Source organism: Ovis canadensis, chromosome 23 (assembly GCF_042477335.2).
Source record: "Ovis canadensis isolate MfBH-ARS-UI-01 breed Bighorn chromosome 23, ARS-UI_OviCan_v2, whole genome shotgun sequence".
Lineage (NCBI taxonomy): Eukaryota > Metazoa > Chordata > Mammalia > Artiodactyla > Bovidae > Ovis > Ovis canadensis.
In genome coordinates this window covers 61,303,525-61,326,671 of record NC_091267.1, presented here as the reverse complement: position 1 = coordinate 61,326,671, position 23,147 = coordinate 61,303,525, and the positions used below count along the sequence as shown (strand labels likewise).

At 49.9% G+C, this 23,147-nt stretch overlaps 1 protein-coding gene across 2 annotated transcripts in view; it reads left to right on the top strand.

The window, feature by feature from the left end:
- The window catches only part of ZBTB7C (zinc finger and BTB domain containing 7C), a 382,804-nt gene that overhangs the window by 343,220 nt on the left and 16,437 nt on the right, over positions 1–23,147 (top strand). The gene's annotated exons all lie outside the window — the stretch shown is intronic.

The window sequence follows — 23,147 nt, the reverse complement described above, 5'->3', positions numbered from 1 at the left end:
CGCTTCCCCTTGCTCCCATTCATTCCCTTCTCCTAGAGAGACCACCCCCACCCTTATTCCCCCTTCCTCTCCCTGTTTCTGTCACCGTTCTTCCCCTTCCCAATAACTTGCATGGCCAGTGGTGTGGATGGTGGACTCAAGGCCCGAGGGTAAGGTGCCCTGGATCCTCCATGGGGGTGGGCAGTTGGCCTGAGGAGCTCACATGTACTGCTCTTGAGCTAATCCAGAAATCCTTGAAAACTTGGGTGCAGGATAAAAAAGAGCTCCTCTTTAAAATCTGCCCTGGTGGGAATTCCCAGTGGTGGGAGTGGCAAGCTGGGTAGCATCATTTCAGGCTGGGAGAAGAGAGGTACGTTGGGGTGTTGAGAGCTTAGTAAGGTGCCCTCCAATCACCCCATCACAGCAGCTACCCACGTGTGGGGCCAGTCCTTCTTCTGCTTCCCAGGAGATTGGGGCCGCCTTCTCATCCCTCGTGGCCATATTGTTCAAATTTCCAAGATAATTACCCAGCCTTGTCTTGACAGTGACTCAGAAAGACCTGCTGAAGAGGACTGGATTACCAGAGATAAATATCACTACTGTCACCATCCTTATTAATGAACATTTAAGAACCTGTCACTCACAAAATACCATGAAAGTTCTGGGCTGTATGGAAAAAAAAAATAGTTTGACATGATTATGCTCTGGAGACCCTTACCTTCCAGTCCTATAGGCTATAGTTTTCTCAAAATCTACAAAACGAGGGTGTTAAACCAAGTAATCCCACAGCCCTGTGTAACTCTAAATCTGACTCTGCTCAGTGGCGTCACTGAACCCTGGACCTCAGCTGGCCATGGCGAGTGGCCATTCGCTTATTTATGTGACCCATATTGCTGCCTCTCCCCCTTTCTCTCTTCTCCCTTGGCTCTCTTTTCTCCTTGTCTTGATTTCATTAACTTGTAATCCCCTGCTTCTTCCCATCTTCATCACATCTGTCTCCTCCCCTTCTGCCCCTCCATGCTCCTTCAGAGCCAGAGGCAGAGGGCTGCCCCCTCTCAGGGTTGCCAGGGTTGAACAATCCACAGGGACAACAGGAATTCTTTCTCAGCGTTGACTGGGGCAGGGCCTCTCAAGGGTGTTGGTCAGGACTGTAAGCCCTGCATACTGTGTCTCGGGAAACTGAATCACATGATCACAAAAGGCAGTGGAGGTGGGAGGTTTATACAGAAGCTGGAGATCCTCTAAGTGAGCTACCATCCCACTCTGCTCAGACCCAGGGGATTCCCAGAATATGGGGCTTTCAAATTCTTAAACCAGGAAACTCTTGAGAAAACCAAGATTAATTGGTCTCACCTTGGGCTTTGGGTGGTGGGAAGCAAGGAGGGCAACCTGCAAGGTGAGGTTGGTATATTATAATCCTTTCTGGGGTCCTGGCAGACAGAGTCACAGACTCCTGCCCACAGCAGAGAGCTGAGCAGGGATGGCAAAACAAGGATGCCCTGTGCCCGCTGTGGTTCGCAGTGCCAGAACCAGCACCCTGGTGTGGCTAGGAGAGCAAGCTGCATTGTCTGCCTAGGAAGATGTCTTTCCCCCTCTCTGGGCCTCAGCATCCTCAACTATAGAAGATCCCACCCAGCCCCAGCATCCTAGAAGCCATCTTAAGATGTATGCAAACCGAATTCCCAGTTCCTTCCACCATTATCCCAACTGTCGGTTGTTGGATGCTCTCACATGGAGCCTTTAGAATGGAGCAGACCACTGACTCACTGCACGTCCCGAGACTTGGGACTTTACCACTCCTGGCTCAGTCTCCTCATAGGAAAATGGGAGCAGACATAACCCGCTCACAGGGTCATTGGAAGGATTCAGTGAGGTAATACATATACAAGAGCCCACTCATGACCTGGCACATAGTAGGTGTGGAAGTGGTGCATGAAATTAAAACTGCTCCATGTGTCTAACTTGCTCAGGGCTCAGGGGCTCTGTGGGTGAGGTGAGATGTGAGGTTTAGACATCATTGACCAGAGTGGAATCCTTTGTGATGGATGCTCCCAGCTCACCCAGCTCCTCCTGGGTGAGGAGGGGAGGGAATGTCTCCCAGGGATGAAACCTCTTCACAGGCCTTAATCGGACACTCTCCTCACCTTTCAAACTGTGAATACTCAGGAACAAAAAGGGGTGTCTCACAGTTGGCTGTGCTTGTTATGTTTTGAGGTTATAGCAATTATGAAGCAGGATTGTGCTGAAGATTTTTAGAGGAAATTCTCCTTATCCTGATCCATAAATTGTTTAATCAGAAGAAATAAGACTCTCTCATTTTCCCCTTGGGAATTTAATTCATGCAGTTTTCTGGCTTAGCATTTTGCTCTCCTTGGCTGCATGTGAGCACAGGGGCACAGTGTATGGCCGGGTGACGCTGCTAGAAGGTCCAGGCTTACCCAGCATTTGCTGCTTACTGAGAGCTTTGTTATTTATGTTCCTGGGTCATCTCTTCCTCAGGAAAGTCAAGGCGATGCTGACCACTTCAAAATGACAAGGCCCATGGGTGTTCAGTGGGTCACTCGACAAACATGCTCGATGCCTGCTGGTGTGATGCTCCATACTCCATCCTGTGCCGGGTAGAGAGGAGCAAACCATTTTTACTGCCAAGGAACTCACATTCCAGCCCTGGGGGGTGGGGAGCTCATCTTTTTAAAGATGAGGATCCCTTTCTGAAGCTCAAAGCATTTCATGGACCTCTGCCTGGCTCCACCTGGCTCCTGTGATTCAGTAATGTTTTTATGTGTCTTGGGGTTGAATCTGTCACAATCCCATCTGCTCGCATTTGAAAACTGACCAAATGTGTATGTGCGCAAAATAGTTTGCTCAACATACTCATGGAGTAGGGGCTTCTTATGTGTCTGAAGACCCTCTGCCCTCATCTCCAACAGCCTGAGGGGCTTAATTAATGAATGTTGGAGGGAGACTGGGGGCTCAGACTGTTGGAGAAGGTGAGGACCTCCCTGACAAAGGAAGGGAGGAAGCCACGGGCTCCAAGGTTGGAGAGCATAGAGCGGCGGCCTCTGTTACAGACCATGGTGAATGTCGGGGCGAAGAGAAAAAGGAAGGGATGGGACTTCCTGGGGGATATAAGTAATCCAGCTTTTGTCAGCATTTGTCCATTGTCCATTTTAGGAAGGCTTCGTCACTACCCTTCTTTCTAATGAGCTTTGCATCAGGAGACACGTTGTTCCTTTTACAATTTTAATAACCGAAGCTTTGTAAATTGCCAATAGACATTTCCAAAGGGTCCTGCTCTCCTCCCTGGGTGAACAGTCCCTCCACCTGTGGAGGCCAGAGCAGGGTCACACTCCTGTCCCTACCTTGTCCAGTCCCACTCCAGCCCCTCCTAATGCCGTGGCTGCTTGGTCAGCACCTTTCAGGCACCTGGGATTGGACTGGGGACATGCTTCTCTCCATTCCTGGCAGCCCCCTTGCCCCATGGGTTATGGGGATTCCTGACACCCAGAGCTCATCCCGCAGCACCCCCTGTGGTCTCTCTACCCTTATCCTGACCCCACACTCAGCACCTCACATCCAAGTGGCTTCTCCCTCCTCTCCCCCAGGTTGATCACAGTTACACCCACTTTCCAGCTGCATCTCTATGTGGTCAGAGCTGGAAGAGAGGGAGGGCAAGTGCCTAACCTCAGGAGGAGGTGGTGCCTGGGCCAGATCCGAAAGGATGAGCTGAGTTAGCCCACTAAAGGTCGGGAGGCAGGGGGCACTGAGGAAGTTGACAGGCAGCAAGGCTTCAGCAGCAGGGACAAGGTGGTGGAAGCCGGGCGTGCTGGCTCTGGTTGTTGGAGGCAGGCAGGAGGCAAGGTAGGCAGGGCCCACATGGTGGATCCTGGCACCTGTACTGGGAGCTGGTGGCGAGAATCGATTCACTTCAGAATAAGCGACAGCAGGAATGGAGAGGAGAGCACAGGTGATGAAGATGGTGCGGGGAGAGCACGTGATGTTGGGAGCAGGGGATCGAGAGAGAGAGAGATTGAGACATGGTCCCAGCCCAGGTCTGGACCAGAGTGTCTGGCGGTGGCAGCAGGCAGAGGATGGACTCCCGGGTTCCTGCTCAGTCAGCTCCTGACTCTTCTCTCTTCCAATGACTACAGCCTATTTGTTTGTTTCTTCCCCCTTGTGCTTCCCCCGCTGGCATGAACTCCCCAGAAAAGCTAAAAATGCATCTCATCTGACCCAAATCAGAGGGTGGATGAGCCGGGGCTTTATTACACACTGGTTAAAACGGGTCTTGTGGGAGAGGATGGGCTCCGTTATAATTGTATCTTTGGTCACCTCCACCCACCCAGCCAAGAAATTGGTGGGGCTGCCTCTGTTTAGACACCGTTTTACAAAAGGGCTCCCCTCCTCCCTTCAGCTCTTTTGGGTTAGTCTTGAAAACTCAGCCCACTGGCCTGGGAAAGAGATGGGAAGAGGGAGGGAGTGAAGGAAGGGTCTTGTCCTCCCACCCGGCTCCTGTAGGGAGAAAAGAGCCTGGGCGGGTTTGGAGATGTGTCTCTGGAGTCTGGGGCAGCAGCTCCAGAGAGACTGGGGTGGGAGTGGGGCTTCTTAAAAGCAGTAGCAGCAACTCCCTTGGCAGTATTCCTCTTTATGATTCTCGAACTTCTAAATGAGGCGTACCGTCTATTTAGAATTGAGCATCAGAAGTGGGGGCTGTTACTCCAGCTTTGAAAGGAATATTTTTGGAAAGGGTGTGGAGCCAGCATTCAGTGGCATTAGTAAGAAGTAACAGCCCTTTCCAGGTCCCCCTCCCGCTCAGTCCCTCTGGGAGACCCCTGGGGTGAATCATGACTGTGACTCACCCATGGAACACTTGGGACTGTTCACGAGTGCTCCCACGTGGATGCTCCAGTGTGAGCGTGAGCTGTGGATCTCAGGTGGTGGGTTTGCAGGTATTCTGTGCAAGTTGAGTTTGCATGCTTATAAGGCTACTAGTCAAGCAGGAAAAATTGTGTATTCATGTCCTGTGGCCTTTCAGTTACATACTCACCTTCTCTTCGCAAATAGGAAGTCAGAAAATGATTGTTGGTCTCACCCTTTGTTCTCAGACCTCACAAGGCATAATGGGAGATATGGGGGAATTATAAACCACATATGTTTCTTGTTTCTTGAGGAAGCAAGATTATATAAGATTAAACAACACTGTGTGTGTGTATGTATGCGCTCTCAATCACTCCATAGTGTCCAACTCTTGGCAGCCTTATGGACTGTAGCCCCCCAGGTTCCTCTGTCCATGGGATTTCCCAGGCAAGGATACTGGGGCGGGTTGCCATTTCTTTTTCCAGGTGATCTTGCTAACCTAGGGATCGACTCGTGTCTTCTGCGTCTTCTGAATTGGCAGGCGGATTCTTTACCACTGAGTCACCTGGGAAGCCCAAATAAGATTATATGTGAAAAGCAGTAAAGACAATAAATGGGCAAGGGCCAGGGATAAGGTCCTAACTCCTGAGGGGTGGGGGGTGGTGAGAGGAATGTATGTTAGTCAGCTGTTGCTGTGTAACAAAAATGCTCCCAAACTTCAGCAGCTTAAAATGACACTAAACACTTATTCTCGTGGTTTTATAGTCAGAAATTCAAAAGCAGCTTAGCTGGGGAGATCTGGCCCAGGTTTCCCAGGAAGTTATAGTCAAGACACTGCCTGACTGGGATCACGTTAACTTTGATTGGGATTGAAAGACCTGCTTCCAAGATGGCTCACTTAGCCATCAACAACTTGGAGCTGGTTGTTGGTGAGGTCAGTTCCTCCTCACTTAGACCCCTCCATAGGCTGCTTCTGTATCTCCCAGCATCAGCAGGAGTACCCAGAGAAAGCAGGGCAAAAGTGGCAATGTCTCTCATCATTTAGTTTTGGAAATCTCACATCATCACTTCCCTGGCCACACCAACCAACCCTGACAGAAGGTGGGAGGGAATTCACAAGGTTTGAATACCAGAAAGTGAGATTCTTTGGGGGCCATCCTGACATATAATGAAATAAATGGAAATGGGAGCAGGGGAGCAAGAGAGAAAGAGAGAGGGAGACACGGTCTCAACCCAGGTCTGGACCAGGATCAGGAGGGCTTTAGGTTTGCCTTAGGTGACAGACGAAGGGTATTAGGCAAGAAGTGAGACTCAACCATAGTCTTGAAGAGACTGTTGGCAAAGAGACATGGACCTGGAGGTGTGGCAGCTTAAAGCAGCAGGTGCAAGGCTGGAATGAGCATGGTGTGTTTGGAGGGCAACACAGAAGTCAGCTTTAAAGAGAGATTCCATGTCAGAGAGCACTGGGAAGTAAAGTCAAGACCAGACGACGGAAGCCTAGGATGGGCAGACTGGAATGGAGGGATCTCTTAAATAAAGGGAGTCATCAAGAGTTCTGCAGTGCAGAAATGACCAGATCCAGGTCGGGAGGCTCAGCCTCTTCCTGTCTGGGTGCCTTGAATGAGTCCCTTTAATCCTTTAGAGCTCAATAGTCACACCTGTAAAATGGGAATGATGAATGCGTTAATAACTGTGTAATAGGTGTTGACTGGAAAGCAGTCAGGTTTTGATTATCATGAGGATCATCATTTGCAACCAGACCTTCCCAAGGTTCTTGAAGTTCAGAAGGTGCCGAAACAACCTCCTGGCTCCTTCTCCCTGTGTTCTCTGTTGCTATATGACAAATGCTGGACTAACCAGCGTACACCTCCTGAGGCTGAAACTACAGGCTCTTCTACTGTTAGAAAATCCACCCCTCTGTATAGCCTGCCTTTCTAGCCACAGGAACCGTGCTGTGTCATAGGCAGATTCTAGTCAGACCGTAGGCCACTCCTAATATCCTACAATTGTATCCTACAGGACTCGATGGCAGCCAAAGCCTGTTCTCATTCAGTTCTTATCTGATCCTCACAACCACCTGCGGGGTAGATGGCCCAGTGTCATTAACTCCATTTTACAGACAGAAAAACAGATCAGTTAGTTGAAAGGCCCCAGAACAAATCAGTAGTGATCAGACATTACAAAAAATCCCAGAGAGTTTGGGAGTTTTGTGAAAGAAAGGAGAGCATTTAATCATTCAACATTTTTAGTAATGGCTTTAATATTCAAATACCACCCAAGAGTACATATAGGAAAATAAATTACCTTCTACCCCTCACTGGCAGCTCTCCATACCATCTCAGAAAGAACTAGTACCCAGTTTTTAATGTGTCTTTCTAAAGATAACCCATGCATCTACCAAAAAATATGTATTTGGGTCATCTTTTTCTTTCCAAACATGGTAACAAATCACACTCTATGTTGCAGTTGAATCTTAGAGCTGTTCTCCATACATCCACACACAGATATGTCTCATTCTTTTTAATGGTTGCATAGTACTCCATGGTGTATCCAGCTAGCGCTCTATTGATGAACATTGATGCTTCCAGTCTTTGGCTATAGGAACAACACTTCAGGGATTAGCTTTGTACCTACGTTAGTCACGTGTGATAATGAAACCAATATTTATAAGGGAAATTTCTTGATCATCAGAGTTAAAATCTCTCTGTAATCTTTATATCTTTAATCCTGAGTGATGCTGAACATTTTTCACATATTTAAAAGCTAGAAGGAAATGGCAACCCACTCCAGTGTTCTTGCCTGGAGAATCCCAGGGACGGGGGACCCTGGTGGGCTACTGTCTATAGGGTCGCACAGAGTCGGACACAACTGAAGCGACTTAGCAGCAGTAGCAGCAGTATTTCTTTTTCTGTGATCACCTTGTTTTTTTTTTTTTATTAGCTAAAACAGTTTTTGCAATTTTCCAGCAAGGTATAGGTCCTTTACTGATTTAATATAAGCTTTTGCTATAAAGGAGATTAGTTCTCATCATATGTTTTGCAAATATTTTTTCCCAGCTTATTCATTTCTTACTTAGAAGAGCACTTCCCTTTGAGATGATGAAACAATTTTCTGATTTTCTTCATGATTCTTTTTAAAAATTCTAAAATTGTTTCTGTACCCATCATTTACTTTGGTATAAGGAGTGGGGAAGGGGTCTGAATTTTGTTTCATTTGTTTCCTACATGATTGGCCAGTTGTCCCCATCCTATTTATTGAAAAATCCATCTTAAAATAAAATAGAAATCCCACCTTTACTATTTGCTAAGTTCACATGTATATAAATTTGTGTGAGTCTGTTTATGGGCATCTTCTTGATCTGTCTCTCTGTTCATGATCCAGTATCAAATATTCTATTTTTATGACTTTATAATGTGTTTTCATATCTGGTAAGGCTGGTCCCCTTGCTCCCATTAGTCATCTGTTTTAGAAATCTCTTGGCTATTAAGTGCCTATTTTTCCATGTGAACTTTAGAGTTAGCTTATCTAATTTCAATAGAAATTCTGCTTGATATTTTTATTGGGACCATATTGCATTGATTGAACTATTTAGGGGGGAACTGGCGTGTTTACAGTATTATAGCTCCCTATCTGAATGCAACTATACTTTCTGTTTAAAGAGTGCTTCAGTCATGTTTTAAAACTCTCTTTGTATGGACCTTGCACATTTCTTATGAGCTTATTCTTAGGTGTTATATCTATTTTCTTTGCCAAGTAAATGGGATCCTCTATGTTTTTGAGCTTGTCCATTGTTTGTATAGGAAAGTATCCAGTAATATCCTCTGCAAATAATGATGTTTCAACCAACTCTTTTCTAACTCTTTAACGTTGTATTTCTTCAACATTTTTGATCTTGAGACTTCAAAGAGGGACCAGACTTCCGAGATATTGCTGAGCCTGTTCTGGGGCTTTTTTTGGCTTTTGGGGGCTGGGGACTGAGGGATGGGGGAGGGATGGGTGATTCTTGTCCCTTGAGAATATTTTCACTGTAATTTATAGTAGCGTGGGGACCAAAACTCTCAACACAAATGGATGATGAACGGTGGTGGTCAGGTGGTGGGAGATGGGGGATGGGATAGTTAACTTTGTAAGGTGCGGACAGTCAGACACCCTCCCCAGAGGGTGTGAAAGCGTCCTGCCCTTGGTGCCGGCTGGGGCTTGTGGACTTGTGGGACACACTTGTGGCTGAGCCACTGTGGTGGAGGGAAGGACAGCTCTCATCCCCTGAAATGTGCCCTGGAGAAACCGACACAAGGGAGGCTGGACTGTGCTCAAAAGCAGGTGTTTGCTGTACACGCTCAAGGAGTCCCTCCATCACAGCTGCCTGGTGCTGAGATTCTGCCCAGACCTCCACCTATTGGCTCCCACATCCCCAGTTGTAGGACCCAGCCCACACCGGGTTCCCTCTTGGTCCGTATTTCTCCTTAATATTTTGCTATGGGTTATTCTTGTTTATGTGTGTGTGCGTGTGTGTGTGTGTGTGTTAGTCACTCAGTTGTGTCCGACTCTTTGCAATCCCATGGACTGTACCCTGCCAGGTTCCTTGGTCCATGGAATTCTCCAGGCAAGAATACTGAAGGGGGGTGCCATTCCCTTCTCCAGAGGATCTTCCCAACCCAGGGATTGAACCTGCGTCTCCTGCCTCTCCTGCATCGGCAGGTGGATTTTTACTGTCTGAGCCACCAGGGAAAATTCTGGGTTATTCTTACTGGTCAGGAAAGCCAGAAGCCCCTCAAAATTAGATGCAAGGTCTTGTTCAGAGCCCCGTACAGCATGAAGCCCCAGTTAAGATGTGGCGAGTGGTCAGTGTTTGTGAATTGATTCCCATTCTGTAAGTAAACCACTTGAGACAGAAGAGTTTCCACTCACATCCTAATTGCCCTTTCTTTGGGGACGGCTCCTGGAACCCAGCAGCCATCAGTTGTGCAGTGGGCAAGCGGGAAAATTACAGCCGAGGAGGGACTGGGCTCAAGTGTAAATAAGAAAAGGAAATGCTTGGACTTTCTCAGTGCAATAAAAGTTCTATATAATAATATTATATGGAACTGTGCAATTACGCCCGAAAATTGCAAGCTTCCAGTTTGTCCTCCCAGCCAAATGCCAGGCGGTTCTCGTGGCGGATGGCGTCTGGGCTTGGAAGAAAAGTGCAAGTTTTGAGGCAAATCTGAGGTTTCACTTCCTTTGGAAAACACAGGCAGGGGTGGGATCGGGAGGCCATCCGGCTGGGCCGCTTATCCGGGTCTTATCTCCAAACTGAGGTGGACAGGGCACAGAGGTTGAGGTGTCTCATAAGAGCTGAGGCGTAACTAGGACATCTTACACCTGGACGAAGCCTGGGAGAGTGATCCTGCCCTCCTCTGCCCTCGGCCCCCTCCCCCCGGAGCTTCTCCCCACCCGGTCCCCCTCCTCCGGCGGGGTTTGGAGCAGGCAGAGGGGCAGAGGTGTGGCTCTGAGCAATGGGTCAGAAGATACCCAATCCTAGCCAGTTTCCGGCCACCCTGCCCTGCCCTGCCAGGACTGCCTTTTGCTGACCCCTCCTCAGACGCAGCGCCAAGCAGATTTCTGCCCCCATCCAGACACTTCCCTGACTTCCTTCCCCCGGCCTCTTACACAGGGCTGCGGTGCATCTGAGGTCTCCTCTCCCTGCCATCGCTTCCTCAGTAGAGTCCCCGCCCTGACCCCAACAGAGCCTGTGCCCCTCAGCCCCGCCCTGAGGGGCCCTGTCCTCACCTCTGGGCCAGTTCTGAACTCAGCTTCTTTCTCTCCCACTTTTCTGTGAGTTCTTTAGGAATTCCATCCATCCCGTTTGCCTCTGTTTCTCCAGCCCCAAGTGGGTAAACTCTGCTTAGGAAATCTGGGGCCCAATGGCTTGGGTTCGAATCCCAACCCTGTTTCAGTTTCCCCGTTTGAAAATGGGTTTTGCAGGGTAAAGACAAAAAGAACCTGCCTGCAGTGCAGGAGAGCCAAGTTTGATCCCTGAGTGGGGAAGATCCCCTGGAGAAGGAAATGGCCACCCACTCCAGTATTCTTGCTTGGAGAATCCCATGTAGCCTGGAAGGCTACAAAGAGTCACAAAGAGTCATGGGGTCACAAAGAGTCAGACACAACTGAGCAACTATCAAGTGAAAGAATCTACGTACTGTATTTAGGTCAACGACTCACACCAAGCGAAACACCCAGCACTCGAGGTACGTCTCCATGGCTAGTTTAATCTCCGTGGCTAGGGCCATTCAGGTAGCTGGAGGAATCTCAGAAGCAACCCTCTGTCTCCATATGGCACAGCTCTGGCAAGCTGGGTGCCTGTCTGTCTCCCACGCTCCCCACACAGGGCCTCTAGGATTGTTTGTAATGAATGAGGGCACATACTGGGGAAGCAACTTCCAGACCCTGCCCTGGCCACTGCCCTGGCCAACTTCCAGACTCCATGCCTGTCCCTGGCCACTGTCTGAGAGCTGGGAGGATAAACCCAGCACAGGCCTCCTCGCCCTTCTTTCAGGGCGTGGAGAGGGAACTTATTATACATCTTTGATCAACTGGTCACGTGTCCATCATCCTGCCTGGTGTGGTCAAATACTAATCCCCTCCTGACCTTGCAGATAGAACACTTGTCCTCTGAAAGCCCAGTGTGCGTGCATAGTTATTTCCCTGTATAACCTGGCAGCGTCTCTGAGACACCTGCGGTGAGGTTGAGGGTGTGGGGGACTGAATCAGGAAGTTTACAGTGTGGTACAGCAGTCCCAAGACTGCAGAAGCTGAACTGTTCATGCCCTCAGAATCCAGAGATCCACCCTGGAACCTAAAGACTGAAGTGGGTCAGCTGGAGGATGCCATAGCACCAGCAAGGGACCTTCACAGCCTCCTGGTCTCACATAAAAGAAGCTCAGAAAGGGCGTGTGGCCAATCCAAGGTCACCAAGAACTCAGCTGCAGGGCAGAGATGAATTGTCAGTGCAGACTGGAATTGTACCTCCTCTCCCAAAGCATTGTCGCCCCCTCTGCCAACTGCACACCTGGGCATGTCTCAGCACCTCCTCTTCAGGCCCTTTCCCAGAACAGAGCTCTGGCCCTCTCTCCTGGAACAGCTTCCTTTCTCCCACCATCAAGTTCCCTGGTTCGGCAGCAATAGGCAAAGTACAGGGAGCCCTGAGTGCGCGGGGTCAAGGTAGCCTGAAGGCAGGGCGAGCTCCAGCAGGCCAACTGTGCAGCCACTTCGGTGCCTTTTAAAAGAAACACTAAAATATATCCCCAGGAAGGGCTCAAATAAGTGGGGTGTCTTAACCTGCTCCAAGCACAACTCCTTAAATAACCCACACACTCTAAACCATTCCCACTCCTCTGCAGGAGATAGCCCCTTTGGGCAGAAATGCGAAGAAAATAGGGCTCCCAGGGGGCTCCTGTGTGGCCCCTGCCTCCCCACCCCCCGGGAGCTCGTGGCTGTGGGGAGCACAGCCCACCAGCCTTCCAGCAGGGACGCCTGGAGAAGGCATCAGAGGCAGCTGTGATTCTGAAATTCAGTAACCCGGGGCCGAGTGCTGTTTATGGGAAACAAGTGATTTATTTTATTATCCAAATTTTCAGCGGTTTAATAAGGTTTAATAAGCCTCCCAAGGAGTTTTCTGGCTCGGGAAATCACCTGTAGTAAACACAAGTAGTAAATCCTTTATTCCGAACGTAAAGAGGTGTGCAGTATTTCTTAAAAGAAAACAAGTCTTTCCCCTCCACCTCGCCTGCCTCTCTCTCTAATAGATAAAAGATGAATAAATGATTAAAGAACAACCGTTTGAAGGGACACCACTTACTTGTCCAGCCCAGACTCCCATGGCCAACCCAGGCAGCGCAGGGGTCCCTCCCCACGGCAGCTTCGGGTGTTTTCAGCCCCCACAGCCTTGCTCCAGGCCACGCTGCCCTTAGACAATCCAGCCCAAGGGGCACAGCAGGAGTACCCCCCAGAGTATGGCCTCAGGGAGTATGTGAGCTCTGTAGTGTTATTGCTGGACTTTGTCACTTGACCTCACTTCCCTTTTGTTCCTTGGTCTGTAAAATGGGTATCGTACAGGCTTCACTGCCACCATGAAGATGAAAGTGCTTTGAAAAGTAGTAGTAATAGTGAAAGTCACCCAGTCATGTCTGACTCCTGCAACCCCATGGACTGTAGCCCACTAGGCTCCTCTGTCCCTGAGATTCTCCAGGCAAGAATACTGGAGTGGGTTGCCACTTCCTTCTCCAGGGGATCTTCCTGACCCAGGGATCGAACCCAAGTCTCCTGCATTGCAGGCAGATTCTTTACCAATTGAGCTATGAGGGAAGCCCCACTTTGAAAAGTAACAGGCTCTAAGCCACCCCTTGAGGGAGGGGACGGGACAGAGGCCCCAGCACGTCCACTTGGAGTTCACCTAGATGCTGTGAAGAACAGGTTCCTCTGAAACCTGGGAGTGTTAGTCACTCAGCCATGTCTGACCATTTGTGGCCCCATGGACTGTAGCCCGCCAGGCTCCTCTGTCCGTGGAATCCTCCAGGCAAGAATACTGGACTGCATTGCCATTCCCTTCTTTCACTTTCACGGGATGCTGTGAAGAGCAGGTTCCTCTAGGGGGAGATTAAACAGCTCGGACACTCGGGTGCCCCAGCCCCACCCTCGGGACCAAAGCCCACGAGGACAGCTGCCCCTCGCGGTTTGTCGCCCATCACTCCAGCTGCCCTCTGGGGCACCCCCAAGTCTGTCCCGAGTGTGTCTCATCCCTATACAAACGTGGCTCGTGTCCTCCCTCCAAACTCCCACGGGGCTCCTAGGCTTTGTTCTGATAAAAACCAAACCCGTGTGGGATGTGGAGGGGTACTGATGGTGAGGGTGGGGGTGAAAAGAGAGATGCCACAGGAGACAGTGGGCAGGGCATGGGTGACAAGTTAGGGGGTCTGTGGTCTCTATCACTTCCTGACCTTATTCTGTGACCCTGGGTGGGTCATTTCACCAGCACAAGCTTAGGTTTCTCACCAGCACATGGGCCAAATAATTCCTTCTGTACCAGGGGATCCTAAGAAAATGTATAGAGGAAAGTGGGTATGCCCCGCAAACACGCAGCATGGTATGTCAGGGGCTTTGGACAGCAGTAAGGCAGGGACTCGAATATCTGGTCTCAGGAGCAAAAGCTCAGGCCCCCCAGGAATCGGGATGTGGGGAGAACCCCTCTGTGTGGGGTCAGGAACACAGGAGTGCCTGCCTGCCAGGCTGGTTCTGCCCTTTCACATGGTGTCGTATGAGTGGAGGGGTCAGGCATTGCGGGGGTTGGGGGGAGGTGGTAAGCAGGCAGAGAATGAGGGAACACGACCATGTGTGGCAGAGAGGGCCTGCATTCCAGCTGTCAGAGAGCATCTGGCACGGCCGTCACCATTGGCAGAGGAGGGAGACCCAGAGCTCATTTCACAGAAACCAGGTAGCTCCAAGCCCTGGGCCTGAGGCTGAGCTGGGGACCGCGGGCTCCAGGCATGTCTTGGCAGGGTGGCAGAGCAGGTGGGGCAGCCCTCTGCTGGAGGTGCTCTGGGAGGCGGGCCGCAGGCTGGAAGTTGAGGAGGCCCTGCCCAATCTTCCAGCCCACATGTCTGGCCCCAGCCTCTGGGGTATTCCAGGCCCGAGGGGTGTGGCTGCCCTGCTTAGGGGAACTGCCAAGGGCAGGGTAGGGTGCGCCCAGCAGGGCTCCATGGGGCCTGCCAGCTTCTTGGGCCAGGCCTCCCTGCCCTTCCCCTGCCCTGGCCCACCAGCCCCGGGCAGGTTTCTGTGCCTATACGGACCACAGAGATGCTAAGAACCTGCTCAGAGGAGGCAGCCAGCTGCTACCTAGCCTCATTCCAAAATCTGGAAAAGAATCCACATGCCTTCTCTGCCCCTGCAGAACCCCACCCTTGCCCTCCTGGAGACACTGATTCTGCCAGGCCCGGGCAGGGAAGGGGCTAGAGGCTGGAGGTGTGGGATGGGGATACTCCCAGGGCAGAAAGAGCCTGCCAGCTGGGGCCAGTTCGCCATGGGGATTTGGCAGATGGAAACATCACTCTGGGCCCCAGATTTGCTGACCTGAGCATGATTCAAGGAGGCGCTGGATTTGTGCATCACAACAATAGAATTGTCCTGAAAGTCACATCACTGAGGCAACCATGGAGGACAGGAAAGAGATGGGACTGGAGTAGAAATCAAGCTGTGTGACTTGGGGCAAGTGACTCAGCCCCTCTGATCCCCATCAGATGGGAATCGTAATAAGAATGAAATGAACAGATAGAAATACTTTATGAATGATAGGGTTCTGTTCAAATAACAGGTGTCCCTAAGGCAGAGGACTGGGGCTGCCCACCACCTTTTGTAGGGACTTCCCTGGTGGCTCAGACAGTAAAGCGTCTGCCTACAATGCAGGAATGAAAGTGAAAGTGAAGTCGCTCAGTCGTGTCGGACTCTTTGTGACCCCGTGGACTGTAGCATATCAGGCTCCTCCGACCATGGGATTTTCCAGGCAAGAGTGCTGGAGTGGATTGCCATTTCCTTCTCCAGGGGATCTTCCCGACCCAGGAATCGAACCCGGGTCTCCCGCATTGCAGGCAGACGCTTTACCGTCTGAGCCACCAGGGAAGCCCCGGGTTCAATCTCTGGGTTGGGAAGATCTCCTGGAGAAGGAAATGGCAACCCACTCCATTATTCTTGCCTGGATAATCCCATGGACGGAGGAGCCTGGCAGGCTATAGTCCATGGGGTTGCAAAGAGTTGGACACGACTGAGTGACTTCACTTTCTTTCTTTTCTTACCACCTTTTGTGACTTTAAACCTCTCCCTACCATGTATTTGAACCAACCTCGTTCATTCAGCATCTCCCATGTTCCTGCTTGATAATGATACAGACATATAAGAGACAAACTCTGCCCCGGAGCAGATGAGAGCCATACAATCACTTCCCCAGTTCCCAGATAAGCAAACTTGAGAGCACCAGGAGTATATACAAAATTGACCCATCCCTGCATTTCATGTTCCTAGTAAAGCCAGCCCTAGAACATGGGGCACCTACCAGCCAGGCAGCCCTACACATGGCTGGGGGCACAAGCTTGGGCATCAAAGCATCTGTCTCTAGTTCTAGCTCTGATACTAATGTGCTGTGTGACCTTGGGCATCAGCTCCTCTCTGTGCCTCATTTTCTTTATCTGTAAAATAGGCATGAAGTTTCTACCTGCCTTGCCTGCCTCTTTGGGTTAGGAGTCCATGAGACAGGACATATGGAAGGACCATGGATGATTATGATGTCCTCCACATGGGAGGGTAGCCCTGGGAGTGTCTTTGGGAGAGGTGATTAAACAGTGTGATCTCTGCAAAACTATACAGAAAGCAAATTAGGTTCTGGTATGAGCCCATCTCCCTCTGCCGAGACCCCTGTTAGGACTCTGTTCCCTCCTGGACTTCATAATTGCCAGCAGTGGTTGAGCACCTCCTCTGTCCCAGCAGCACTGACCTCATTTGATCAGTCCAGCCACTCTGTGGGGTGGACATTATTATCATCCCCATGATCAGATAAAGAAATTGAGCTCAGGAGGGTGATACTAAGTACCCGAGGCCAGGAAGTAGACCCAGGACATCTGAAAGCAGGGTCCTCACTCTCCACCTCCCATCAGAAACCCCGTGTGGTCAGATGGCCATCAGCCAAGTTCAGACACATGCTGGTTGGGAGCAAGTTCTTGTGAGAGCCTGCTCAGTACCCAGGTTCAACACACTTTCAGAGGGGACTCAAGAGATCCAAAGTTTTCCAAATCCAAATGCTGTGGGGCTGGTCCTTTCTGCCTCTCTGCCCAACGAAATCCTCTCTATCCTTCACAGCTCAGAAAGGGCCCCTCCTGCAAACCTGCTTGGATCCCTCAGCCCACAGGGGTCTGCTATATCCCTGTCCTTATTTCTCATGTGCCCTCAGTCCTGAGTCCCCCAGGCCTCCATGGGTCTCAGGCCCCTGCTGCACACCCCTAAGCTCTATCTCTGATTAAATCTCTAAACCTCTGACAGGTAGGGTCCCAACCCTCACCCCCATATGGACTGTGTAGGAACAGCATGGCAAAGAGGAATGAACATGAGCTTTGGTGCCAAATGCAGCCAAGTTCAAATCTTGGCTTAGACACTGTGTCTGCCATTGGGCAAGTCACTCACCCTCTCCATACTCTTTGCCGCTAAATTGGAGGTGATGATAAAAATGTGTACCTTTCAGGACTGTGTTGGGTGAAGGAGGATTAGAGGTTCAATGGCAGACATGTTACAGGCACTTGATTAATGGTAGCTGGTACTGATTGTTACTAGAAATGTTGGCTTGCTTGCTTGAATGATGGGGTTATTAGAATAGGACACAAATGAAAAACAAAAATTCAAGTCACACTCAAAAAATTAGTTCTGGAGGACTTCTAGAGGCAGGTTTTTCAATGCATTTCTGTAAGTCCAAGGCCCTCTCTCTCCAAAGGCTCCACCTCCATCTCTTCTCCATTCCTCTCATAGGAGCAGACCCTCCCCTTCTTTTGCTGGTGAGTTGAGGGCGTGATGAAGCTCCCTGTAGTAGAAGGGGGCAGGTAGAGTACCTGAGGCAAGTGATATTCTCATGCTGTAACTGAATAAACTTAGGCCAGAGCTAAGAAATGCTGCCCTTGCCAGACAAGCTATGTGGACACACCTTGGCTTCTAGAACCTTCCACTGAGGGCACAGGCCCAGGGGAGGCTGTGGTGGGCTTCACATCCTCTGGAATGGGGACCACACCTGTGCCCTTCCTCCATTTTCAAGCACCTCTTTCCCCCTTTCTGTCCTCTGCCTTTACTTCTGGGCTATATATTTTTTCTAGCCCCTTCCTACAAGCCTCTCCTAACTGTTAAAGAGGTTTGGTTTTGCTTTTCGTGTGTGTGTGATTTTCTTTCCTGAGCGTGTTATTCTTGGAGACAGAGCACCTTCACTGGGCCATGGGAGGGCGGGCCTGGTGGGAAGAGGGGCTGGACGTTGCATTCCTTCTGGAACACTGCTGTCTGCAGACCCTCCAGGCATGGGACTCTCAGGGTCACCAGGGAAGCTTCTAGGGTGCAGGGTGGGGGTACTTCTCCCCCAAAAGTCAATAAAACAGCAAGCCACAGCCCCCATTCCCCTGCTACCTCCTGCCAGGAAAAACAGCCCCCCCTCCCAGCTCTCTGGTTACTTCTGTTCCTCCAGGAAAGGGACAAAGAGTCCAAACCATGCCACGGTGAGAAGTCCCTGCTGGACAGACCAGCCTTCAAGTCCAGAGTCACCCAGGCCTATCGCGCCCTCCTGGTGGCCAGATTCACTCTGTGCTTCTAGCTCCTCAAGGCCGTGTGTGCAGGTGTGCTAAATCACTGCAGTCGTGTCCAGCTCTTTGTGACCCATGGACTGTAGCCTCTCAGGCTCCTCTGTCTGTGGGATTCTCCAGGCAAGGCTACTGGAGTGGGTTGTCATGCCCTTCTCCAGGGGATCTTCCCAACCCAGGGATCAAACTCATGCCTCTTATGTCTCCAGCATTGGCAGGCAAGTTCTTTACCACTAGCACCACCTGGGAAGCCCCTCCTCACGGTCATGGCTCCAGTTACCAGATTTCCCCTGTTCATCCAATGACAAGATGAGAAAAAAGAAGCTCAGAGAGGTGATGGGGCCTCTCAAAGTCACACAGCTGTGGTTCCTGACCCTCAGGCCCTAGCACACCAGGCTCCAAAAGCATGGGAGGCAGGACATGTCAAGTCAGGATGGTGCGATCCATCCCTTGGAGCACTTGAGCAAGACCCTGACTACCCCCATCCCATCCAGTGGGTTCCCAACTCCTCTATTTAAGAACATGGGGATGAGTCTAAGGAATTGTGGGAATTTTTCCTGGAAAACATTTCAAAAACATTTTTGTCTTTAAATGAATAAGCCCTTGGCAAGCAAGAAAACTTGCTTGAAAGAACTAATTTCTTGAGGTCTTACTGATTTGGGCTTTTAACAGTTGAAGGGGTGTTTCATTCACAAATGGTGTTTTCAGAGGAAAAGGGTCCTCTGAGGGTCAGGACCCTGCTACCATTAGGGCATCTTTGTGGGAATTAGAAAAAGGTATCATTTTCTCAATACATCTACTTTCATCTATCAAACCAGTGTCATAATATACTGATTTTGTTCAGTTCAGTTCAGTTCAGTCACTCAGTCGTGTCTGACTCTTTGCAACCCCATGAATCACAGCACACCAGGCCTCCCTGTCCATCACCAGCTCCCGAAGTTCACTCAAACTCACGTCCATCGAGTCAGTGATGCCATCCAGCCATCTCATCCTCTGTCGTCCCCCTTTCCTCCTGCCCCCAATCCCTCCCAGCATCAGGGTCTTTTCCAATGAGTCAACTCTTCGCATGAGGTGGCCAAAGTACTGGAGTTTCAGCTTTAGCATCATTCCTTCCAAAGAACACCCAGGGCTGATCTCCTTTAGAATGGACTGGTTGGATCTCCTTGCAGTCCAAGGGACTCTCAAGAGTCTTCTCCAACACCACAGTTCAAAAGCATCAATTCTTCGGTGCTCAGCTTTCTTCACAGTCCAACTCACATCCATACGTGACCACTGGAAAAACCATAGCCTTGACTAGACGGACCTTAGTCGGCAAAGTAATGTTACTGCTTTCCAATATGCTGTCTAGGTTGGTCATAACTTTCCTTCCAAGGAGGAAGCATCTTTTAATTTCATGGCTGCAATCACCATTTGCAGTGATTTTGGAGCCCCGAAAAATAAACTCTGACACTGTTTCCACTGTTTCCCCTGTTTCCCCATCTATTTTCCATGAAGTGATGGGAGCAGATGCCATGATCTTAGTTTTCTGAATGTTGAGCTTTAAGACAACTTTTTCACTCTCCTCTTTCACTTTCAACAAGAGGCTTTTTAGTTCCTCTTCACTTTCTGCCATAAGGGTGGTATCATCTGCGTATCTGAGGTGATTGATATTTCTCCCGACAATCTTGATTCCAGCTTGTATTTCCTCCAGCCCAGCGTTTCTCATGATGTACTCTGCATATAAGTTAAATAAGCAGGGTGACAACATACAGCCTTGACGTACTCCTTTTCCTGTTTGGAACTAGTCTGTTGTCCCATATCCAGTTCTAACTGTTGCTTCCTGACCTGCATACAGGTTTCTCAAGAGGCAGGTCAGGTGGTCTGGTAGTCCCATCTCTTTCAGAATTTTCCACAGTTTATTGTGATCCACACAGTCAAAAGCTTTGGCATAGTCAATAAAGCAGAAATAGATGTTTTTCTGGAACTCTGTTGCTTTTTCCATGATCCAGCGGATGTTGGCAATTTGATCTCTGGTTCCTCTGCCTTTTCTAAAACCAGCTTGAACATCAGGGAGTTCACAGTTCATGTATTGCTGAAGCCTGGCTTGGAGAATTTTGAGCATTACTTTACTAGCGTGTGAGATGAGTGCAATTGTGTGGTAGTTTGAGCATTATTTGGCATTGCCCTTCTTTGGGATTGGAATGAAAACTGATTTTGTTAGAAGATAGTATTTAACTGCCATTTCCAGAAAGCATCCTGATAAATATCACAGGTCTATAATGTCTATGAATAGTGAATAGTGCCTCTGGATAGCCTGTTGTATCATCTGTTATCTCCCTGGATTATTTATTATGTTATCTATTGGTGTATAACAAATTACTCTAAAGTTGAGCAACTGAAAACAAGAATAAACATTTACTATCTCCCAGTTTCTATGAGTCAGGAATTCAGAAGCAGCTTTGCTAAGTGGTTCTGAGTCAGTCTCTTTCATGAGGTTGCAGTCAGGATGTCAGGGGGCTGCTGTCATCTGAAGGCTTGACTGGGCCTCAATGACCCAGTCTCCTGGTGGTCACTCACACAGCTCAGCCCCTCGCCATGTGGTCCTTCCATAGAACTGTCCTGATGACATGGCAGCTGGCATCCCCTGGAGCAAGTGATCCCAGAGAGATCCAGGCAGACACAGCAATGTCTTTTATGATTTCGCCAGCATTTGGTGGTGTCACTTCTTGCTACTTTAGCCACTCTGATAGGTGTGTAGTGCTATCTTATTCCTCTTTGGTGGATCTTGCTCCACCTTTTTCATAGTTGTTATGTCCCTGTAAGCTCTTTTAGAGCAGGGCCCTGCTTGGTCTGCTCTCTGTGCATTCCCACACCCCAGGGCAGTGCCGCGTTCAGGAAGACACCCAATGACTATTCAGGCAATGAACACATGGCCTGCAGGGCCTCTGGTCCTTTTTAAAAACAAGAGGAAAACAGCGAGACCTTTGCTCTAGGAAATGGCTTGAACACCTGCCCAGGTGGGATTGCTCAGGGAAGGCTAAGGCCCTCCATCACCCATAGAGAAGCAGGGAAGAGGGGGCGGAGCACCCAGCACCCTGACACCCCACTGGGTCCCTGGTGCCTCCAAGTCACTCGGGGCCCACATTGTGGGCCTGACACTTCTCCCTTGTCCCTTTCTGCTGCATCTGCCTTCTCAGGGCAGAAACATCCAGAAGATAAGTGTGTGGGAATTCCCAGAGCTCTTGCCACTGGGCCGTGGGGCTTCCTGGCTTTGTTTCCCTTTTTCTTTTCTCCCCACTGTAACTGCACCCAGGAAAGGGCCAGGCCTTGGCTAGTATTTATCTATGGGCCATGACCAAGCTTTGCCCAGAGTAGCAGAGCCCTCCCCATGCCCTGGCATTAAAAATTAGGGTGGCTTGTTGTCCACATTGACTCTGTTCTGCTCCCTGAAGGGAGGGGGTGCCTGCTGTCTTCTGCCCGGACCCCTCCTTCTGACCCCCCTCCCTCCTAGCAGCTATCACTGGCCACACTGTGTTTAATGTACAGATAATCCTGAAGTATCTCAGAAGAGGCTTCTCCCTCCAGGGAAATGTTTCCCTGAGAGTAACAGAATATTGACATGATAAATTAGCTAACAATGCACTTGAATTTAACACTGAATATAACTTGAATTTAACACTGAATATAAATATTTATCAAATGGCTCAAGATATACGTATGTAGGAGGTCACTGTTTTTTAAAAAAACCAAGAATGGCAAGTGAAGGAAAACCTCATCAACTAAGATGAAGCCAGAAGTTAAGGTCAGAAGGCAAAACACCTGCCATAAGGCCCCCCATTCCCTTCCAAAATAGGGGTCACAAAATTGGTTTAAGGTTTCTAGTAACTGTGTCAGTATGCTGCTGCTGCTGCTAAGTCGCTTCTGTTGTGTCCGTCTCTGTGCGACCCCGTAGACGGCAACCCACCAGGTTCCCCCGTCCCTGGGATTCTCCAGGCAAGAACACTGGAGTGGGTTGCCATTTCCTTCTCCAATGCATGAAAGTGAAAAGTGAAAGTGAAGTCGCTCAGTCGTGTCCGACTCTTCGAGATCCCATGGACTGCAGCCTACCAGGCTCCTCCATCCATGGGACTTTCCAGGCAAGAGTACTGGAATGGGGTGCCATTGGTACGCTAGGGCTGTGATAACGAAGTACCACGGAGCAGGGCTTAAAGAGCAAGACTGATTTTTGCACAGTTCTAGAGGCTGGATCTAGTCCAAGATCAAGGTGTTGCGGGGTCCATTTCCTTTGAGGCCTCTCTCTTCAGCTTGCTGTCTCCACCTCCCTCCACTGCCCCCTCCACCCCATGTTCTCACATGGTCTCCCCTCTGGGGGTCACACTGGATAAGAGCCCACTCATAGGACCCCGTTTTAACCTTAATTACCTCTTTAAAGACCCTACCTCCATACACAGTAACACTCTGACATCCTGGAGCTTGAGACTTCAATATGCTGGAGGTGGACCAGGGAACAACTCAGCTACCGTTAGCAGTCCCGCTGTTAGTACAGCCACATTAGTAGCCAAAAGCAGTAAAATGGGAGTCTGTGACAGGAGGCAGAGGATCTGTGAAATAAACCAAAGCATTCTCCCAGCAGGAGCCTTGAGTCATGAGAGAGGACTCTCGCTTTGGCCCCTGACTGGCGGACGCGGTGGGAGTCAGGAGTGGCCCCCATTCCTGCAGCACACAGAGCAGCGGAGCCTCACGTGGCCGGCCAGCCTTGCGTTCAGGACTTGCACATTCCCAAAGTGGAATTTGATGAAATCATGCCTGAGGGGAGACTCCATAGCCTTCGCTAAAAGGCAGGCGCCAGCTGCCTGATGAGGAGCCCAGCTTCCAGGGCCTTCGGGGTCCTGGGAAGAGCCCAGTAGTACCTTGAGAAGGGGCACTTGGGAGTGGGGCTCTGAGTGACAGATGAGAGTGGGGAAAGCTGAGGAAGAGGGGGCA